This window comes from Anabrus simplex, chromosome 11 (assembly GCF_040414725.1).
Source record: "Anabrus simplex isolate iqAnaSimp1 chromosome 11, ASM4041472v1, whole genome shotgun sequence".
Classification (NCBI taxonomy): Eukaryota; Metazoa; Arthropoda; class Insecta; order Orthoptera; family Tettigoniidae; genus Anabrus; species Anabrus simplex.
In genome coordinates, this window is record NC_090275.1 from 41,988,052 (window position 1) to 42,012,187 (window position 24,136).

General features: G+C 40.9%; 1 long non-coding RNA gene across 1 annotated transcript in view; it reads left to right on the forward strand.

Moving 5' to 3' along the window:
• Positions 1 to 23,750, forward strand: part of LOC136883326 (uncharacterized) — a 52,083-nt gene extending 28,333 nt beyond the window's left edge. Inside the window, exons 3-6 of the long non-coding RNA XR_010861239.2 lie at positions 4,459 to 4,719; positions 5,379 to 5,510; positions 22,433 to 22,573; positions 23,307 to 23,750. This is a non-coding gene — a long non-coding RNA (uncharacterized lncRNA). The remainder of the gene's footprint in view (positions 1 to 4,458; positions 4,720 to 5,378; positions 5,511 to 22,432; positions 22,574 to 23,306) is intronic.
• The last annotated feature ends 386 nt before the right edge of the window (positions 23,751 to 24,136 follow it).

Below are 24,136 nucleotides of genomic sequence, written 5' to 3' on the forward strand. Positions count from 1 at the left end.
TTGACAGAGAATGGAGAACCATCCCTCAGGACACCATCCGCACTCTTATTGACTCTGTACCTCGACGTGTTTCTGCGTGCATCGCCGCTCGCGGTGGTCCTACATCCTACTGAGTCGATGCCGTGCGCATTGTGTAACCTGCATATCGGTTTGAAATAAACATCAATTATTCGTCCGTGCCGTCTCTGTTTTTTCTCCAACTTTCATCCCTTTCGAACCACTCCTTCTTGGTGTTGCATTTGCTCTGTCAGTCAGTGTACTAGCCAATTAGAGGAAGAAGAGACGCTGGTAAGTCTGTCTACTGGGCAGAGAAATCTCGCTAGAGGAAAGTCATAGTTCCACAGTCAGCACCTACAGATAGGGTTAGTGTTGCTCTATCTGTAAGCTTTGAAAATTAAAGGGAACGTACACAGAATGGACAGCGTCTACTTTTGCCTACGTGCTTTGTGTAACTGACATGAGCCCAAGCATTGCCGAAGTGAGACGAAAATAAGTACAGCGGGGAATACAATAATGTCATGAATGTGGAAATAATTAATGTTCAAAAAATAGTTGAATTAACTGGACAATATTTCGTTCACAAAATATTAAGGGTACACGCTGTCTACCCTGTCTCCCCTGATGCTTCACCCCTGAGCATAAGGTTTTCTGCGTTCTTGAGTTTGCAAAATGTGAGTCGGTAGTTACAGTGCAGCGGGCTTTTTGTCTCTGATTAGGCATTGAACCACGAACTAGGAAAAGAATAAAACATTTGGTTATGCAATTTCACGAAACTGGGTGTGTCTCCAAAGATAAAAGCGGAATGCACTGTAAGTGGAATAACATACGTGGACATGTTGGAACAATAGCTTTCTCTTCAACTTACCGAAGATTCACAAAACTTCATTTTCCAGCAGGATGGAGCTCCGCTGCATTGGCACCTTGATATCCAAAGACTGTTACATCAGTCCCTTCCTCGGCAATGGATGTGTCACATAGGGAAGGAAGACCTGGCTCTACACTTCTGGCCACCGATATCGCCCGATTTGATGCCATGCGACTTTTTCCTGTGGGACTATGTTAAGGACACAGTTTACGTCCCACCTCTACCAACAACTCTGGGAAACCTGCAGAACTATATCACTGTTACGGTGCACTCAGGAACACGAGACATGCTTTCGCACATGTGGAACAAGTTTGGCTATCGCTTAGATGTTTGCCATGCTGAACACGGAGGAAACACTGAACATTTATAACTGTGGTGAACAAACTTTGAAACTTTCACTGTTCATTGGTATGTAAATTGTTCATCTCTAATGTATATTTCATGAAAAACAAATTAATTAAATTCGGTTCATCTTTTTGAATAACCCTATATATCTGGTACACACGAGCACAGAAATGGTGTCACAGTAAAAACAAAGCTGGTATACCCCACCTCCACGCTTAACGCATTGCTGCAGGTAGACAGCCCACTACAAGATTGTTGTGATTAAAACGGGCATAGTGGTGGATGTATAGCAATACACACACAGTGCCTTCAGCACTACCCGTTCATTCCCTCCCCTCCTTTTCGGTACTGGAGTGGCCTTCGACACTACCCCTTCACTCCCTCTCCTCCTATTCTGTACTGGAGTGGGGCAGTGTTGACTGTTTATGTCGGGACACTATTTCTGTGCTTGCATGTACCTATATTGATGTATGGTCTGGAAACAGCAACACTTAGTAGATCAACAAAGGGTCATCTTCAGGCAACAGAAATGAAGTTACTCTGTTTTTGTTTACCAAAAAAAAAATGGATATTTGACAGCAGCTTGGATTGGGAAGAAGTTTGCTGGAGACCCTAGAAATCAAGAGATTGCAGTGGTAGGGTCACATGAAAAGGATGGATCCCCACAGGACTCCTCGAGTATACTTTGACCACAGTGTTCTTGGGAAGAGACAAGCTCGTACATAACCGCACCTAGAGAAGAAATGATGATGATGATGATGATGATGATGATTAGCAGCAATGCAGACATGCACCTATTGTTGACCCAACATAGATAAATTGATAATATGCATAGCTCCAACTCTTAAATGCAGTAGTATAATATTCTTTAAAAAACAATTGTGTATCTAGTAAAGCAACTGTTATAAAAGGTGTATCCATGATGATGTTACAAACTTTCAGAGATGATGGAGGACGGCAAATGGATCAATTTGAGATAAGGAACCTTAGTCCGGAAATGTTTGAGTCGAAAGTTAGTCTGTGATTATGTAGTAGGTCCATTTCTTCTTCCTCCCCACCTAAATGCAACAATGTACACAGTGGTGCTCAGAGATGTACTACCCATGTTCCTAGAACACATTCCACTTGCTCTTCCTCAACGGATGTGGTTCCAACATGATGGAGACACACCGCACTTTGGACTGAGGGTGAACACCTGGATCAGACATTCCCTGCAAAGTGGATAGGAAGAGGAGGTCCTGTTTCATGGCCAACTTGTTTGCCTGATCTCACCCCACTTGATTTCTTCTTGTGGGGCCATGTGTAAAGCCTTGTGTATGAGACACCTTTTGAGACTGAAGGGGATCTTTGGCAAGAATTCTCACTGCCTGCGACGCTGTTCAAACGACACTGGGAAACGACCATGCGTACGAGAGAACTTTACGACAATGCCATTCCTGCTTTAATGCAGGGGAACACCATTTTGAATATTCATTGTAAATGGAACAGTTTTTTAAATCTGTGCAGGTAAATGGACTTAAATGAGTAGAATTTTGCTTAAGTTTTGACTTGATAATTTCCGGAATATGGATCCTTATCTCCTGAAAGTTTGTAACATCATCACAGACACACCCTGTATGTCATAAGTTTACCACCTGACAACGGAGCAAACTCTCTGAAACACATAGCGTAGTAAATATGTTAATAAAACTTGTGACTGGTATCAGTTTTTATTATGTCATAAAAAATTGTTTACATAATCTAAAAAGATGAATTTGTATGTCATAAGTAGGGGTCTTATTTTGTGATGAATCAAAATCTTAAATTTCATTATAAAAACAGGATTAATTTTAGTATTATTTCATATTACTAAACATGAATTTGGCATTATTTTTCATAAAAACATAATAGCTTTACAGCCCTCATGGTGTAATACCGTATATAATGAATTTCTACAAACAAAACAGATCTGAACTATCAAGGGAACTTTGAGGCTTTCATATTGTAGTTTTCAACAATAATCTGTAGTTACAGTTATGGTTATTACTTACCTGTTTTATATATATGTATTGAACTAAAATCTATGAAATTAAAGCTGCTTTTATAATATTAAAAACAAGGTATAACATGCATTTCATCATTAAAATAAAATAAATTTGCAGAAAAGTCTGTTAACATAGAACACTACACGGTAATTTTATTAGAGATATTTTTTTACAATTACCATCCACACTTGAAAAGATTAAGCATGCTTTTTACATCACACAGTATATTGGGAGTAGTACAATTACACGCTATGGCATCCTGGCTATACCGATGAGTCAAGCACCAGCTTGGCCTTCAATTCACAGCAAAAAAAAAAAGCTTAATGATTTCAATGTTTTATGCTAAATGTTATGTAAAAATTCAGAATTAGAATTAGAATTTCATATTAAGATGTAAATTTCATGTAAAACACAAAATTTTACATTACTTTGCAAGTGAAAAATGATATTTTGACCTAGAAGGGCATGAAACAGAATTAGCATGTTTTGAGAATCCATCACTTGCCAAAGCTAGATACTGTATCTCTAATCAAAAGAGATCCAATTATTTTACCGTGTAATCGACTTGATCAGTTACAGTTGTATGTTGTTTCATCATCATCATCAGTTCTTCACCCCAGCAAGCTGAGTGCCGGTTTGTATGAGCCTCCTCCAGTTCGTTCAGTATATCCAAAGCTGTTGTTCTACTATTTGCTGCCAATTTACATCACATTTTGTATCATCTTCGAAAATTTGTGTTTCCCAACCATCATGATGCCTCCCTCTGGTGCTCTTACTAACAACAATCCTTTCATAATATGCTCTTGGTGTCATATTTGGAGCTATCCTTCTCAAATGTCCATATCATTGTAATCTCCTTAATTCTCAGGTTTCCAACAGACTCCTGTCCAGTCCAAGTTGTTGTCGGATATTGTAAATCCTTATTTTTCCTCCCCTTGTCTTTTGGAGACAAGAACGGAGGAACTTCATTTCAGTGGTCTGTATGTTACTTTCCACAGGTCTAGTTAAAGTTCCTGCTTCCAATCTGTAAGTTAGAATTAATAGGTGATATGATTTGTACAGTGTGATCATGGATGTTTGGGAAAATGTGTCATCCTAAAGTAGTTGACGAAGGGAGTGGTAGAATGTTGATGCAGCATGTATCATATTGCCTATTTTTTAGCTTGTAGTTTATGTTGTTTAAGGACAATACAGTTATTCTATTATTATTTACTCTATTTTCAGCCTCTGCGAACCCATAGATACGAACATTAAGAATGACGTCTTCTATCTACAGAGTTCATAGGCAGGAATATTTGCTGTCACTGTCCAATACAATTCATATGAAAGAGATGACATAGATGCTCTCTGTAAGCAAATGGCAAGTCCTGAGAAAGGGGCCACACCACTGGACCGTTATGTGAGATTAGACGTAATAGATACCATTGAGAATCAATGAAATACAAGAATACAATGGTAATGTCATCTGGGATGGATAACCTGATTGTAAGTAATTTGTTGCCAGCCTTTTCTTCAGTATTTCAAAAAATACAGTAAAATATGAGGCATTGTGAACAATAAGGGCAAATAAGGGAAAAAAGGCATTTAAAATTATTTCATTTTGGTCAACTCAACAATAAAATGACTTATAAATTTTATGTACTGCAAAGTCCAGGTCATTGACTGAATGGCCTGCAATCCAGCCTTCGGTTCACAGGGTCCAAGATTCAATTCCAAACTTGATCGTAAATTTTATCCACATCTGGTTAACTCCTCTGGCTCAGGGACTAGGTGTTTGTGACTGGCTCAATACACACTTCTTCATATACACACAACACACCACATCACCAACAACTAGAGAAACACGCAATAGCAAATACATCTGTCAACATAGGGTTGGTGTCGGGAGGGGCATCCAGCCATAAAACAGGGCCAAGTTCCTATGTGCAACACTGTTCACACCTGCGTCCCAACCAGAACATGGAAAAAAAAGAAGAAGAAAACAGTTTATTACAATGCTAACTTAATTTCTCACACATTGAATGTTGAACCGCATATTAGTCGGCAGTGAATGTTCCTATTAATTCCTTGTTACATCTTTCCTCATCTAGATGTATGATAAACTTTGGTCAAACTCATAGCTTTGCTCTTTTCATTTCTAATAGCTGGAGCCTGGATGTACCAGATTTGTAAAGAATGCGGCTACTACCGAACAACTGACTCACCAAACCAGCCATTCACGATGGGTTTCCATTACAATTTTACATTGATCAATGCACTTTCCTGTTTGGCGAAAAGTAAGTAATTTTGACTTTTTTTAAAATAATTTAACAAATTGTTGTGTACCCATATATGGTGGGTTGGTTTTTGTAATTGCACCAGTAATGCCATCTAAGGGAGATGAGTGGAAGCAGGAGAAGCAAAAGCACTCATCCCCTAACAACAATAATAGTAAGTTATTAAATCATTCATCTTTATTTGTGGTGAAATTAAGTTCGAGGCCCTTTCTTACTCTTAACTACAACATTAAAATTAATCAGTTATGGTAACAGAAATAGTAAAAATTACAGCAAACCATGAAAAGTGTAATACTGTAGTACTAATAGCAAATATGGGGATAGTGAGAGTAGAAATAAATAATGTACAATATGGCAATATAAATTATTATAACAACAAAAGTGTTTGAGAAGGTTCTGGAGGACAGAATCAGAAATAGGGTGGAGGAAAGGAAGGTCTATAGACGAGCTGAGTGGCTCAGGCGGTTGAGGTGCTGGCCTTCTGACCCCAACTTGACAGGTTCGATCCTGGCTCAGTCCAGTGGTATTTGAAGGTGCTCAAATATGTCAGCCTCATAGATTTACTGGCACGTAAAAGAACTCCTGCGGGACTAAATTCTAGCAGCTCGGCGTCTCTGAAAACCGTAAAAGTAGTTAGTGGGACATAAAGCCAATAACATTATTATTAGTAGAACTTATATTCTCAGTGAGACAACTACAAGAACATCATTATGAGTTGGGTAAAGATCTACCAATGGCCTTCTTGGACTTTGAGAAAGCATATGATCGTGTGTGCAGAAAGAAGGTATGGGAAGCCTTACAGAAAAAAAGGTGTCAAGAAGCAAACAATAGAAAGAGTGAAGGAGATGTATCATGGGAGTAGGGTTGCCATATGTCCCGGAAAACCAGGATTGTCCCGGATTAGATTGGTATAAATAATGTCCCGTCCGGCTGACTAAAATTCCCGGATTTTTAAAAAGTAATCCCTTTACTCCTAAAGGAAATACAATTTAAACGACCGCCCAATCTCTTAAAACTTCGAGTAAATTGAATGGTCGAGACTCAAGAAGTATCCATTCAATTTTACTTTATCGATCTTATACATGAAGTAGTAAAAGTAAACTATCGACTTATCGCTTCTTTCTACGTACTTCCGGTGTTACAGATCGTTTTCAATTATAATACTGGAAAGAATCTTGTTCTATTCTATGTCTGAAGAAGGAATCAATTAAATTCAGTGTGATATTCTGAGTGAGTGAATATTTAACATTTTTAAGCATGGCATTGAAACAGAAAACGAAATTTAAAGATGAATACGCCAAAGATTTTCCTTCAATAAAACGAGGTAGAAGTGAATATGAGGCAGAATGTAAACTTTGCAAGTAAGTTTCTTTTATTTTTTTATATAAGAAATAGAACAAATGATTGATGAAAGAATTTCGTTTACAGTTTACCGTTTACCTGAAGTCAGACTTGGTAATTTAAAAATAATATTTTTCTTTACAGTTGCTATTTTTCGATTGCACATGGGGGGGAAAAGTGACATCAAAGATCACGTAGGTACAGTGAAGCACAGGAATTCTTTGCTAATATGTGTTTGTTCCAGTTTTGTGGCAGACAATTATGGCAACCCTACATCGGAGTGTCAGCTGAGTGAAAGTAGGAGGAGAGAGAACAGACTGGTTTGAGCAAAAAAAAGTGAATTAAAACAAGAAAGTGCTCTATCACCAAAAAGGGCAAGATAATGATCACAACTAGGAAGAAGGAGAGAACTACGAGAGGGATAATGCTTGGAGTGAAATAGCTTAGTAAAGTAGAGAGTTTCAAGTACCAGGGAAGGATGTTAGAGGAAAGACAAGCAGGAAAGTTTCTGAAAAGTGTCAGAAGCATGGTCTGGAGTAAGGATGTCCCTCAGAGAAGCAAAAGAGTGATATACAGGACGTACTATGTACGTGGAAAATATGGAAAATGAAGCCAAGAACTGTGACTAGGACACAGGCAAGTAAAATGAAATTTCTGAGAAGCAGGATAGGTGTGACTAGAATGGGTAAGATGAGAAACGAGAAGGTTAGAGATATAGTAAAAGAAGAGCCACTACAGAATAGGATAGAAGCATCTTGATGGTATGGACACATGAAGAGAATGGCAGAGGAAAAGATACTGAGGAGGATGCGCGAAAAGGAGATAAGAGGAAAATGACCAAGAAATAGGTAGATATGAGGAGTGGAAGAGTGTGTACAAAGAAGAGGAGAGGACTGGGCAAGAATGAAGAGGAAGAAGTGGTGGGAAGACAAGAGGAGATGGACAGGCTTATGTTCCAAGCAGACCTGGTGAACAGTTGGCAACTGCAGATGATGATGATGATGATGATGATGATGATGATGATGATGATGATGATGATGATGATGATTGAAAAAATAACAGTAATAATAAAATAAGAAAACCTATAACTAGCAAAATTATTTCTAATTTTTAGGGAAATATGCTCATTCATGCATTCACTCACTCTAGCAAGTGATTTTGGCAATCCATCTTAAATCTCCTACAAGAACACAAATCTGTAATATTGGCAGGGAGGGTATTCCACAGCCTAGCGGCAATGAAGAGGAGTGAGCAGTTGTAAGCCCTGGAGTGACTGAGAGATATACCTAGTTAGAGAGGAGTCAGATCATGTATCATGGTCATGGTACAAAGAGATGTAATTAAAGTTTGAAGAAATATAATTCGGTACACCTGTATTTGGAACTCCCTGTGGAAACTGTGACACTCGTGTATATGAAGCCATGAGAACTCCCTATAATAAAAGTGTAAGGTGAGAATCATTTCACCGCTTAAATACAAACCCAATACAGGTGTTTAAGCTCTATTTGAGAATCTTATTACTGTTTTGAGATATATTCACAAGTACATTATCGCATTAGTCTAGAGCAGATAAGATCAGAGATTGAACCAGTTGTATTTTAAAATGGTTTGGAAATATAATTTGCCAGGCTGAGTGGCTCAGACGGCTGAAGTGGTGGCCTTCTGACCCTAACTTAGCAGGTGTGATCCTGGCTCAGTCCAGTGGTATTTGAAGGTGCTCAAAAAGTATATCAGCCTCGTGTCAGTAGATTTACTAGCACGTAAAAGAACTCCTGCGGGACAAAATTCTGGCACCTTGGTGTTTCCAAAAATCGAAAAAGTAGTTAGTGGGACGTAAAGGCAACAACATCATTATTGGAAATATGATAGAGTAGTGCTTGAGAGGAAAAAGGGATTTTTGAATTTCACGGCATGTATTTGTCTGAAGTTTATCTTATGTTGTTCACATTGTTGGTGGACTTGGTTATAAACATTTTAATTAGTGCATATATCCATTATTGTAGCTTGTACAGTAATATGAGACATATTCTGTAATTATTGTTGTATACACTCTTTAGTCGGAACAAATACTATATTTCTGGATATATTTGCAAGTTTTTAAAAAAAGTATTAATCATGAATATACTGTTATTTTTCCTCTCAGTGTAAAAACATTTGCAACTTAATAAATCATTAAGTACATTACACACAACTTTAATTATGTACAGTTTCTGGAAATATTAATGGAGAAATTTTACATTTCCAGTTTTGGTTCCGTTAAGCCCGCAGTGCGGGAGCAGTCACAGCGTATGTCATTCACTAGTGTGGGAGGAGGTCATTGCTCACTACAAGTTAGGATGTAAAATGTGCGCTATTGGAACAGCTGTAACTCGATAGTTTTGGCATGTACACACACAATAGTTTGGTAAAATACAACACTCTCTTCCTACTCTACACATAAAATACCTCCCTTTAAACCATGTGGGCAAACATACCTTCCCACTGGAATGCACAGGCACCTATGCATACGGCGCAACATCATGCACCTCACTGTTATCTTGATTTTCCACATTCATTTCAACCACAGCAACATCACTTTTCAGTGGACTATCAAAAGAATTTAAGATCGCTGACACCAAGTCATCGGTAAATGTTGTTCAAAAGTGAAGAAATACTCTCATCAGTGAGCCACGCTTTACAGCTTTCTGCCATAATTGGTTGTTAGAGCAATAAGATTGATGACATTCAAGTTGCTCAAAGGAAAGGAAATGATTGATACAGAGAATCTACTTATCTACCAAAAGGAAGAGGAAATAATACACCACCCCTGTATAAAAGAAAGTTTGACTAGTTCACAATCCTTACGACAGATCGTAGCATAATGCAAAGGCTGCATCTGCATAATAGTATGGCACTCCATATCTGCCAACGTTTGGTGCATGCCGTACTTAGCACAGCACTCTGTGCTGTTGGGTTAATATTACTATGCCGCTATACTGTATAAACTGTATAAAAAATCAAATAATTTTGTCAATCAATCAATCAATCAATCAATCAAGCAATCAATCAATCACTACTGATCTGCATTTAGGGCAGTCGCCCAGGTGGCAGATTCCCTATCTGTTGTTTTCCTAGCATTTTCTTAAATGATTGCAAAGAAATTAGAAAATTAATGAACATTTCCCTTGGTAAGTTATTCCAATCTCTAACTCTCCTTCCTATAAACAAATATTTGCCCCAATTTGTCCTCTTGAATTCCAACTTTATCTTCATATTGTGATCTTTCCTACTTTTAAAGACACCACTCAAACTTATTCTTCTACTGATGTCCTCCCACGTCATCTCTCCACTGACAGCTCAGAACATACCACTTAATCGAGCAGCTCGTCTCCTTTCTCCCAAGTCTTCCCAGCCCAAACTTTGCAACATTTTTGTAACGCTACTCTTTTGTCGGAAATCACTCAGAACAAATCGAGCTGCTTTTCTTTGGATTGTTTCCAGTTCTTTAATCAAGTAATCCTGGTGAGGGTCCCATACACTGGAACCATACTCTAGTTGGGGTCTTACCAGAGACTTATATGCCCTCTCCTTTATATCCTTACTACAACCCCTAAATACCCCTAAGCAGAGTACACTTCCCAGACATCCCTGAATATAACCCCCTCTAGGGACACCATGACCTTGAAGTCGGTGTGGGGGCTTGTGTGCTTGTTGATCCCGAGGGCTGTGCCAGCTCAGGGTTACCCATGCTGGATAGGCCTCGGTGTAGGGCCAGACTAACAAGGTGTCCCCCGAGTTGCTTGAGAGGTGTCTGTGCTCTTTAAATTTCATAACTATTTCTACCCTTCTGTCCTCACCTTCTTAAATTTCATTCCTCTTCCTCTCTAGCCAGCCTCTCTACCTCGGGTAGAATAAACGATAAGAAAAATTAGAATAGGTAAAATAGGTTAGTATGGAGGTTTTATCCTCCCCCAATCGCAAGTTTCGGGTCGTGGCGAGGTGATGCATGGCTACTGGGAGAGTAGTTCTTAGCGGTCCACCCCAATCACAAGTTTCGGGTCGTGGCGAGGTGATGCATGGCTACTGGGAGAGTAGTTCCTAGTGACCCACCTCCAGATACCGGGCGCCCTCTGGAGTATATAGCCTTGCCTTCGGTACGTCAGGGCTCTGCCGAAGGTCGACCTTTTATATCCCGGGTACTCGTGGGACATGGATGGTTTTTGAGTTTGGTTGTGATTCTTCTTCGAAGGCTGCAGGCCTTAAAACTGCGTCCTTTAATTGTTCAGTTAGGAAACGTAAACGTTTCAATCGTGTTGACCTGTGTAATAAGGAAGATTCTGAAGAGCGTCTGCCACGATTTCTGGTTGCGACCAGAGTCGATGGACAGAGCTTTCTTCAAGAGAACCCGTTCCTGATAAGCAATGCTGTGGAAGGTCTTGTTGGTGAAGTACCGGTAGATGAAATGAGGAAATTGCGGGATGGTAGCGTACTCATTAAGACCAGTACGCTCGTACAGAGTAAAAAGTTATTGGAAGCCACAATGTTTGGATCAGTGCCAGTTAAGATTGAGAGCCACAAGTCCCTTAACTCCTGCAAAGGAGTTATCTTTCATAGGGACTTGATTAAGGCCTCCGATGATGACCTTATCCGGAGCCTTGCTCGTAGAGGTGTATCCGACGTTAAACGTCTTAAGAGGCGTGTCGGTGATAACCTCTACGACACGGGGGCTTTCATCTTAACATTCGATCTCGAGAAACTGCCCGAACGTATTAAGGTATCCATGTATACACTCACTGTTCGACCATATTTTCCTTCTCCTATGAGGTGCTACAACTGCCAGCGTTTTGGCCACACCTCACCACGCTGCCAGGGATCAGCAATATGCGGGGCATGTGGAAAAGCGGCGCATGCCGGTGCGGACTGCACACCACCACCAGTGTGTGTTAATTGCACTGGCGAGCACACCCCTCGATCCAAGGAATGCCCTACATTTAAAAAGGAGAAAAAGATCCAGGAGATTAAGACTCTGGATAAACTTTCTTATCCAGAGGCACGGAAGAAGTATAAATCAATGGCTCCTCCGGAATTCTCCGTCTCCTTTGCAGAGAAGGCTTCTAGTGTACGCATAAATCCCGTAAGTTTTGTACCCTCTGTCCCACCATCAACTCCGCAAACATCCAGTAATCAACAAGTAAACATCAAACCACAGGTTAAACAGACAGCAAGTACGTCATTGCCGAAGACGTCCGGGAAAAATTCTTCCCAGACACATTCGGCTGGGAAGTCCTCCCCCACAAGGGCGGGGGAAAAGACTTCCCCAACAAAGGCTGGAAAATCACCTTCCAGCCATCCTTCAACTGGCCCGAAAAAGGAGGAGAAAGGGAAGCCTAAATGCTCCCCTACACGTTTGGAGAAGAAACCTTCTCCAACGAGACTGGGGATCCCAGGATCTCCAAAAAAGCCTGGCAAGTCATCTGCCAGTCCTCCTCCGAAGTGTTCGAAAACGGTGGGTAAGAGCGAGAGGCCCCGATGTCCTCTTGTTCGATCTCTTTCTAGAGAACCTAGTTCTCCCAAGAAAAAGGCCCACTGTCCCCGATCAATGAGATCACCGTCCGCGGAGGGTCCAGTCACCGCGCCTCCTTCTTCTGAGGAGACAATGGAGACTGAACCTCTCATTGTCGTGGATGGTGACGACAATACTGACAACAACGGCGGAGAATGGCAAGTAGTTGACAAAAAGAAGGGCAAACAATTGTCCTAATTTCGACTACCAATCCACACAATGGCACTATTGCAGTGGAACTGCAGTAGTTACCACTGTCGCCTAGCTGAGTTACGTCAACTGATATCCGTCTATGCGGCCTCCATAGTCTGTCTACAGGAATCTCGTTTGAGACCTGGACACGACACGACTATGAGAGGATATCGTCTTTATTCCAAAGACAGAGTAGCTGTGGATGGCGCGGCAACTGGGGGCGTTTGTACCCTAGTTCGCTCCGACATCTTCAGCGAAGAAGTACCGCTCCGTACTCAGCTAGATGCAGTTGCAGTTCGCACTCCGTTGCCAGTAATGACAACGGTTTGCAACGTGTACTTTCCACCGGATTATAACCTTGATATGCATGCACTACAAGATTTGATCGCTCAGTTGCCTCCTCCTTTCCTCATACTGGGGGATGTGAACGCCCGTAACACACTATGGGGTTCTCCGTCTTCCTGTTCTAGGGGGAGGAAGCTCGAGCGAATGATCAACCTATTTGATCTTTGTGTGCTCAATACAGGGGAACCGACACATTTCAGTAGCGCGCATGGCACATTCTCACACCTGGATGTCACTTTGTGTAGCCGTGCGCTAGTTCCCCTGCTACGGTGGCAAGTTCACGACGACCTCTGTGATAGTGACCACTTCCCGATAATTCTGTCTCTCTTGAATCAAAGACAGTCCGAAGTACCCAAGCGCTGGTTACTTCGGCGGGCAAATTGGCCAGAATTTACAAAACGCGCAGTGATGGCTGATGATATGCTGGAGTCTGTTGACGACCACGTCTCTTCCATTACTACTGGAATTTTGGCTGCTGCAGAGGAAACAATTCCTTCCTCGTCCGGTATTCGTCGCCGGAAACAGGTCCCATGGTGGACGGACGAAATTGCAGCAGCCATACGTGATCGCCGACGGGCTTTTAAGCATTATCGTCGGAATCCTACAATGGCCAATCATATCGCATTTAAGCGTCTGCGCGCGAAGGCCCGTTTTTTGATTCGAGAAAGTAAGAAAGCTACGTGGGAAAAGTATGTGTCATCCATCACGGCACATACTCCGTCATCACAAGTGTGGACAAAACTCCGCCGTATTGTCGGAATACAGAATGTGCCCTCAGTACCCGGAATCTCCATTAATGGAGATATAGTTACGATTCCTTCAGTCATTGCAGACCACATCGCGTCACATTTCGTAGATACGTCCAGCTCTAGGAGATACGACCCTGCATTTCTTCCAATTAAGCGCGAAGCAGAGGCCCACCATCTCTCTTTTGCCTCTAGTGCTTCGCATCCCTACAACGTGCCCTTCACGGAGTGGGAGTTGCGAAGTGCACTTGCGCTATGCAGAGATACGGCTCCTGGACCGGACAAAATCCATAATCAAATGCTTAAGCATTTGAGTGACAGATGTCTCAAGGATATCCTCACCCTATTCAACAGAATATGGAGTGAGGGAGTGTTTCCATCTCAATGGCGTGAGGGAATTGTAATACCAATTCCCAAGCCAGGTAAAGATCCAAAACTTCTGGATAGTTATAGGCCAATATGCCTTACAAATGGCCTCTGTAAGCTATTTGAAAGGATGGTTAACCGGCGTCTTGTGTGGGCCATGGAAAGGGAAGGCCTCTTGTCTAACTACCAGTGTGGTTTTCGCTCTCATTGGTCTGCCACTGATCATCTGGTCAGACTGGAGAGCGCCATTCAGGAGGCCTTTCTCCGGAAGGAACACCTAGTCGCCGTGTTTTTTGACCTGGAAAAAGCTTACGATACTACCTGGCGATATGGGATTCTCTCCACTCTACACCAGTGGGGATTTCGGGGAAATTTGCCAACGTTTATTGAGAACTTCATGTCCCTCCGTCTCTTTCGAGTCCGAGTAGGGAATGCATTTTCTCAATATTACGTTCAGGAAAATGGAGTACCTCAGGGATCGGTACTGAGTGTCACGCTGTTCGCAATCGCCATCAACGGCATAGTTGCCGCTGCTGGGCCCGCAGTCGTTCCATCGCTGTATGTAGACGACTTAGCTCTACATTCCAGCTCCGGAAGGGTGGCGTTTGCAGAGAGACAGCTACAGCAAGCTATTAACAGAGTCGACAGATGGGCCCTGCAACATGGTTTTCGATTTTCAGCAGCGAAAACCTCAGTTGTACACTTCTGTCGACGTCGGCCTGTGCATCCCGAACCAGAGCTCCGCTTGCGAAACAGTGTCTTACCAGTGGTTGACAGCTGCAAATTCCTGGGTCTCCATTTTGATAAGAGACTTACGTGGCAGCCCCACATCCGTCAGTTAAAGGTTGCCTGCATGAAGAGACTTAACATGCTTAAGTTTCTCAGCGGCACTTCGTGGGGGGCTGACCGTGCGGTACTGCTACGATTTTACACGGCGACGGTCCTCTCCCGGATTGACTATGGAAGTGCGGCTTATGGCTCAGCATCAAAATCTACGCTGAGCCTTTTAGACAGTATTCACCATAGTGGAGTAAGGCTGGCAACGGGTGCTTTCCGTACTAGCCCCATTCCCAGCCTGCTCGCTGAAGCGGGAGTTCCACCTTTACGGATAAGGAGGCAGCAGTTACTCCTAACGTACGCTGCCAAAATTCGTGAAATGCCGCTACATCCAAGCTATCAATGCATCTATCGCACCCAATACCACCAGCGGTGCCAAGACCGGCCGAATGCCACACGGCCGGTTGGGTTTCGGATTGATAGCTTGTGTCATGATTTGAATATTGATATCGGTGGTTGTCTTGAACGAACTCTTAGCGAGGTACCTCCGTGGTTGGTTCCGCGACCGGATATACATCTAGATCTGCTCCGTGGACCCAAGGTGAACACGGATTCCTCCGTTCATCGGAGGTATTTCCAGGACTTTGTTCACCAATATCCGGCCGCGAGATTTATCTTCACGGATGGTTCTAAAATCGGAGATAATGTTGGTTGCTCTTTTGTCATTGATGATATGAGTACGAAGATCTCGCTCCCTAAAGTATGTAGCGTGTATACTGCAGAGCTTTACGCCATCTTAGAGGCTCTGCAGTTTGCACTGCGCGACGAAGGAAGCCACTTTCTGTTGTGTACCGATTCGTTAAGCTCTCTGCAGTCTATTGAAACCTGTTTCTCGCAACACCCACTGGTGCAGCAGATACATGACCTTCTAGCCAGGTTAAGCGATGCTAGCACCAGAATTACTTTCGCGTGGCTTCCAAGCCACGTTGGGATTGCGGGAAACGAACTTGCGGATGAAGCAGCAAAGGAAGCTGCACTTTTACCTCCAAGACCCCTCTATGTACCTGCTAAGGATATTTGTTCTCAGCTACGTCGAACCATCTTGGCGTTCTGGGAATCGGAGTGGCTAGATATCCGAACTCCCAACAAGCTGAGAGCAATTAAGAAGACAACTACCGTGTGGCGGTCCTCTTTCCGACCTTCACGGAGAGAGGCCATAGTACTGTGCAGGCTGAGGATAGGTCATTTACGATCCACGCACTCTTATCTCCTAAAGAGGGAAGACCCCCCAGTGTGTTCTTGTGGTGCCGAATTCACCGTGGCCCACATCCTCACAGAGTGCGCCGATCTCTCTGGCCTAAGACGGAGCGTCGGCCTGCAGGAAACACTCGAACGCATACTAGCCGATGACGCGACTACTGCTGATCTCGTCATCCGCTTTATGTGCGACAGTGGACTTATCAAAGGTATGTAAATTACAAGTGTACTGTTACTCAGGGAACGTACGTTCCCCTTTGATACGTTAGTAATCCTTTTGGCCTAGTTTTATAATTATTTTTTGTTTTAATTTGTACTGCGTTGCCAAAATCCTTTGTTGAATAAATAATTTTGTTTTATATTTTAAATTTATTTTCCACTTATTTGTTCAGAGAGGATGATTACCTCGTTGTACTTCCTCTTAAAACAAAAATCACCACCACCACCACCTGAATATAAAAGCCAAGTTTAGAGGAATTCTGTTAAGCTGTTTTTCCATGATTTACACAAACAGCAGCCAAAAACTAAACTGAACCTTCTTTCAACTTTTGTACACTTATTGCAAGATAAAATGAAGTATGAAGCAAAAATCTGAAGTGTTCAGATGAAATTGTAATATTATATAAAGTAGTAACAGCAGAGAACGTAAGGCTACAAATCTCCTTTGAGAAAATGAAGTACATGATAAACATCAGTAATGGGCCAGAGCGGATTAAAACTAACCATGGAAAGATTGGAAAGGTCAAGAATATTTAAAGTACCTGGGTGAAGTAAACCAAGAGAATGGCCTAGAACAAGAAGAGACCAGTGTCTGGATCTGCAAATAAGAGCGGACATATCATATGACTAAAAACATCTGTAAAAGAAGAAGATGCTGAGTATAGGAGCTAAGCTAAGGCATTACAGCACAGTTGTTAAGCCAGATGGTTTGCATGCTTTGGAGACTCTGTGCATGAATCAAAAAGGACAAGTCGACCAGTTGCTTAAAAGAGAATGCAGATTACTATGAAAGATTTGGGCAACAGATGGGTTGATGGGCAGGTTCAATTAAGGTCCAACAAATTACTGTAGTATACAGCAAGATAGAGCTAATAACAACAGCAATTAAAAAGAAAAGACTGCTTTTCTACAGGCTCATCTTCTGTATGAATAACAAGTGACTCATGAAGGAAATCTGGAATTTTCTGAATTCGAAGGCATCCAAATTAAGATGGTTCCAAGTGTATGAGAAATATCTGCTAGAGGTAGACATTGCGGAGGATAAAATCAATGACCAGGATATTTTCAGGGGGAGTCAGAAGCCAGAAGACAGAGAGGTGAGCTTTTACCAAAAGAGTGAGGAAAAATGCTGATTGATGGGCTTAAGAGATACTCTCAGGATGTCAAAGCCAGCAAATGAGCAAGATCTAATGGTCACTGAAAATGAGATTATTTGTTAATGCATAGTCCACAAAGACCAAATTCAAATGTTAAAACATGTCAAGCGTGCGGCTGTGAGCTTGCATCCGGGAGATAGTGGGTTCGAACCCCACTCTCGGCAGCCCTGAAGATGGTTTTCCGTGGTTTCCCATTTTCACACCAGGCAAATGCTGGGGCTGTACCTTAATTAAGGCCACAGCCACTTCCTTCCAACTCTTAGGCCTTTCCTATCCCATCGTCACCGTAAGACCTATCTGTGTTGGTGCTACGTAAAGCCATTAGCAGAAAAAAAAAACTATGTCAAATGATTAGAGGTAATTATCCACAAAATTGTTGTGTTAAGTTGTTGCTGGTAAGATGAGCAACTCAGGGGCAGCCTTATTACTTTCCATTCCTCTTGTCTGAAGGTAAATCTCCGCAATGTCAAATAATTACAAAGTAAATAATGGATGGGAACAAACAATTTGCACATCAATACAAACAAATATCAGTAATCCAATACAAACAGCTTCACAAGTCTACTGCTTTGTATGTCACCTTCTCATTTCACCAATCCTCGGAAGTCACATGGTATAAAACGTATGCACTTGAAGCAGCTACCTTGACAGGAACAGAAAATAGTACGCTGCATTCCTTAGAAGTGAAGTTCCTCCTCTCTTGTCTCTAGGAGACAAGGGAAGACAAAATAAGAAATAAGGAAATTTGCAAGTGGCATGTTTTCAAAAGGAGCACAGAGAGATAACCAGGGAAATTCCATCAGACAGTGGTCAAACCAAAAGGGTAAATCTGTGTAAGTGCTGACTGGATCTATTCTCTGAGCTTTGAATTATCATAGTAATCAGACTTAGAATAATAGGAATAAACAAACTCATGTCCTTTCTTCCTCAAGATGGTGCAGATCTTTTCAGACACTTTTAATGGAAGTGACCTGCATGTACGTTTTTAACAACATACCAGCCCTCCTATCATTGTTAAATCTCTGACAGTACAAGGAGTCAAACTCAGTATTCCAAGGACAGTGGTTAATTACACTACATGGGCAGTCATAATAGGATTGTAACTTCAGGTTGGTAAGAAGGAATGTGAGTGCCATATTATTTCAATTTTTGGGTTTTCATTTTGTCAAAATGTATTATGCAGCACCTGAATCCATATCCTGCTCTTTAGTTTGGAGACAGATGTTCTATCCAACATACCTATCATTGCAACAACTGAAACAAAACCTTGAAGTCTGAAGACATAAAGTAATATATGGATATCTGAAGGTTCCAGTTCTGTGTAGAATGCTCGATAAATGGTTGATAAAAATGTACCATATTCAACACGTGCTAGTGACTGTCCCTTCAACGATAGGTTCAACAGCTAGTAAGCATGGGTGTGTATTTGATTATATTACAAGGTGTGGAATAGACAACTATTTTTTCAGGTAGAGAACAATTTACTTCATGGAGGTGTAATGACTATATCATTACACATTGAAACTCGAGTTCCAACATGAATATCTTCGACTAGCTGATGTATCCGTGCTTCGCTACAAAATTCTACATTGATACAGAATTCTATGTTATGTAGTGTACACATTGTGAGCAAGATTGTATTAAATTGCATAGCTCTTAACGTTACCCTACTATACCGAGCTTGATAGCTGCAGTCACTTAAGTGCGGTCATTATCCAGTATTTGGGAGATAGTGGGTTCGAACCCCACTGTCGGCAGCCCTGAAGATGGTTTTCAGTGGTTTCCCATTTTCACACCAGGCAAATGCTGGGGCTATACCTTATTTTTAAGACCATGGCCACTTCCTTCCCACTCCTAGTCCTTCCCTGTCCTATCGTCGCCATAAGACCTATCTGTGTCGATGCGACGTGAAGATACTAGGAAGGAACATTACCCTAGAAACGCGACAGGGAAGAAACCAAACATCCTTTCTCATGTGAAGACTGGGTTAGGGAATTTCCATTGTAATGGTAGACACGCTTGCCTACCATCAATCACAATCAGGTTGGGAGTTTTCATTATAATGGCAGACACTCACTCTCCACCTGCCATTTTATACCCTCCAAAAGAGTGTCTTAATGGTTTTTCCCAACTGAAATGAACAGGTCATTACAATGACATCAGTAGGAATGGAGCTATTAAATGCAATGCTTTCATATGAAATACTTGATCAAATGAAAAACCACACATTTCCTCACTTTTAACGAACAGTACTACGCTGCCGATCTAACAGTCCAAAGTTCCAGAGCTGGAATGACCAAAGCCGCAGACAGCCGAGATCCATGAACACTCTTCATCTTTTTTCAGTGAGGGGGTTGAATAGTGGAGAGTTCCAGGGCAAAAACGATGCGCTTTCATTAATCTGTTTCCTAGGAGTACCCAATGAGGCAGAAAATCTCAACTTACTTCACTGGCAGTGGAAAATTCTATCTGACTTGGAGGCAAATTTTTCCTCCAAGCAAGAGGAGAAACTCCCCTCTTCACTGCTAATTTGGCATGAAATGAATGTGGGATTTAATAAAAGTGAAGAGGAAGAAGCTTTTCTTAAGAAATGGCTCTTTTCAGGGTTGAATTTTGAGTTATTTATTGAATTATGGTGCTATAATTTGGAATAGGCCTAAATTGTAATTCTAGACCAGGTCATACTACTACTACTGCTACTACTACTACTACTGCTACTACTACTACTACTGCTACTACTACTACTACTGCTACTACTACTACTATGAAGTGCACCTCTGCCTTAGGACTAAGTGTGCGCACTGCTCATTCAAAACACTGCTTCAGAGTGGGGATCAAATAGCTGGAATACTACGATGAACCAGTGTGTTACGTACCAACAGTATCAGAAAATGTATGAACCAGAGGAATGGCGCGCTATCGGAGTTGAGTGGTACAATCAGAGACAAAGAACATCACAACAAACAATGGTCAATGTAGTGTTATTGTTGATCAATGTTTTGCGCTTTCAATATTGTAGATCTTCACATTTAGTTTTCTTCCGACTCTGAAATACCACTCTTATCATAGTCGGCTCAGTAAAACTGAATAAAACATAAATGATCGGAAATTGTATTCTCTATAACTTTTGTTATGTAGTACTTTTCGATAGGACCAATAACATAGGTATTTAAAAATTAAATTTTAGTGCCTTCCCCTAGACAACAATTTAATCCAGGGTGAATATAATTGTTTATAGCTTAGACTGTAGTTTCTTAATCCCCGACTCTATATGCCGATTTTCCTTAAATTCTGTTAACCCATTTTCTCATGGCTTGTGGTTGATATGGACTTAGCAACTAAAATACAAATCCATGAATATCTGTGTTATCATAGCCGGTACGGTAAAAATGTATAGGACATAAATGATCGGAAATTTAATTCTATATAACTTTAGTTATGTACTATTTATCGATTGGACCACTAATAATATAAATATTTGAGAATTACATTTTAAGCATTCCCCCGAAACTACCATTTCACTCAGCGTGAATAAAATTATTTATAGCGTAGATTGTAGTGGCTCATCCTCTGACTTTACATAGCAATTTTCATTAAATTTTCTTCAGCCATTTTCTCATGATGTGTGTACCTGCTATTACGATCGCCGAATCTACTCTACATATTCCTACCTTGTTTACTGCTGCTCGCTTCTACTTCCTTCTTGCCGCACCATGCACCTCGCTCACCTGTCGTCTACTTGACTGATTATGTCATCTTCGCTGCACTTCACTGTGCCTGTGCGCTGTGTAACCACGTGACATTATGTTTCTAGAACTCACTGGCTTGTAGCCTGCGTTCTTTTTCTGGAATCTTCCTTTCTACTATATATTGCTCTCTCCGCCTTTCCACCGTTGAGTCAGGCTTCATGGCGGAGTGGTGGACCACACACTAAAACAGTGTTTTTGTAATCATGTCAATTTCATCTGGACTCTATCTACAGTGACTCGGTGAGCAAGACTTATAATATTTATCTGCATTTGGACTCAAAACTTTCATTCGGGCTATTGCCTGCTGTAATACTTTCTTCTGTCGAGTGGTTATGCTTCCCTTTAAAAACTCATAACTTAGACTGCTTCTATTCACGCACTGCGCTACGGACGATTGTAAATTATTTTCAGATGTCATCCTAGATCTATGCTATTACTAAACTTCAGCAATACCCGGTGAAGAAAATCCTTTCCCCGCCCTAATACTCATCCTACTTCCCTTCCCCCTCCCTTTCATGCTTTTTCTCTTTCAGGGTTCAGTTTCGATGTATATTGTACACTTCCAATTTATTCAACAGGCTTTCCTTTTATGTACCATTGGATAATTATTTGTAAATGTGGCACACCTTTTGGATTTTTCTTCTACTTGCAATTATTTATCTTGTTGTTAAATTATGGTTGTTAAATATATATTATATTTCGCATTGTTATTTTGGTGATCTGCTATTGGGCCTAGCTTCTTCCTTACTGCATGATTTTCCTTGATTTATACTACTCCTCATCATCATTTATTATTATTATTATTATTATTCTAGTACGCTGAGCTCTCTACTGTATCGCCATATATCTTTGCATATTCCTCTGCGTACTTCTGATTATTTATCGTTACTTGTACTTTCGTCTAAACACGCTACCACCCCGACTGTTATGGTAGCGCTACATTATAGTATGATAGCAGAGGTCCTCCCACACTACACTACATACATACAGACAGACAGACAGAAATTGCGGAAAAGTAAAAAGTGCATTTCCTTGTTACTGTGGACATGCGCGATATAGAAATACCGTACTTTTTAAATTCTGAGCAATGTACAGACCAAACTCTTATTTTATGTATATAGATTATGAGGAACCAGCTGCTTTTCATACCACAATCCATTGTCTTATTTTATTTTGAAGTATAAATACTCTGCTTCATTTTTCAGTTCTTAAAGTAAAGTTCATTTTTTAGGTTCAACAAGAATCTTGTTGACACGTCAGTGGAGAGAACAAACATATTGTATGGAGGACAGCATCCTGAAGTCACCAATGTTGAGTTCGTGAATGGAGGAGCAGACCCATGGCATGTGCTAGGAGTTCTTCAAGATCTCTGGTAAATACATCCTACTTTCATGAACTGCCTTGAAAAAAAAAAAAGACTAATGAGACTAACAGAGAAAATGTTCCTTTGGAGAAGTAGATTTTCAATCTAAACTCCCAATGTGTCAGTCACTTCTCTGCTTCACTTGTACTTGTACTGCAGGATGGTCTACTCTTACTAAAGATAAATGCTGCAGATTCATATCGGAAACAATCATGTCTTTCTACAACTCATAAAATGATGGGAGGGGTGTTTGTTGACATTACAGCTTTGCTCACAGTAGAGCATTAGTAAACTTTCCTGTTGCATGTTGTTTGTTATTGAATGTAGCAGGGGTGTTGTAGTAATGTCAGATTGGTGGATATGCTGTTTGTGAATGAGGAAAGTTGAAGAATACAAGCAACTATACTTAATAAGAGGGATGATCTTGTGGGAAGAATTTTGTAATTATCAAGGTGTGGTCTGCGTGCTGAAGATGACTTGTCTGTCTCCAACTACAGTACCACCATTCTGATCTTCAGATATCTCTCTCATGATGAACTTACTGTAGACATTGAATAGTAGAGGGGAAAGGATCCATCCCTGTCTCACACCAGTACAGAAGACACTTGAGAGGATGTCATTGACTCATAACATTTAACTCTAGATTTCCTTTGTCACAACTTATGAAGCAACCCTCATAATTAATATATAATAGTTATGTGTAATAATTCTGTAATATATTATTGGTGTCTTTTTGTTTCAGGTTTCTGCCATTGTGGAGACATCTACGGAATAGAGAGCAATGAACCACCACAGCTAAAGAAAGCTCATGAAAAGATAGCAGCACTCGTCAAAGTTTGGCTGGCCCAATAAGCTATTGCTCCACAGCTATTTGTATTACAATGTAAATATCATAAGTATTCACTCGCTGGCCAGTACAACACCTGTCTTTGTTGACAATTATGGATTCTAATACAGTGGTACTCAACCAAAAGTATAGTAAAGGCTGTTTTATCTGTCATTTTCAGAGATTACCTATTATCGCAATTTTTTAACACAGTTTCTTCATCACTTTCATAATATACAGTATATCAGTGGGTTATTGATGAAGGATTTTGTACAGATTATTAGAAGCCAACAGATCACATGTAATTTCACTCTTGTAATCTGCATAATCACAATATATACACATTTATCTTTTCTAAAAGTAAACACAAAAACAACTATATTAGCTTTAAAATGTACTGGTTTAATATTTTCAAACAACTTTAACCTATCACCATGGGATGATGCAATCCTCTTTGTCAATGTGGGGTCTTCTGGTCTCATTCCTCCTGGCTTTGTCAACTCCTTCTTGAACATGCGGACAGTGTCAGCTTATTATGTGACATACATCAATTTTTTCTTTTAACTAACATCACTCTTTTCCTCTTCTTTCTTCCTCTTCCTATGGTAATGTAGTAGTGTCGGGAAAACAAAATAACACAGAATCCACTGAGCACAAACTTAGTTGCGCTGCACCATCCAGCGCTGGCACATGCATGAGAATTTTCAAACTCCTGCTGCCAATTGATGGAGCAGTGAGTCAGAATG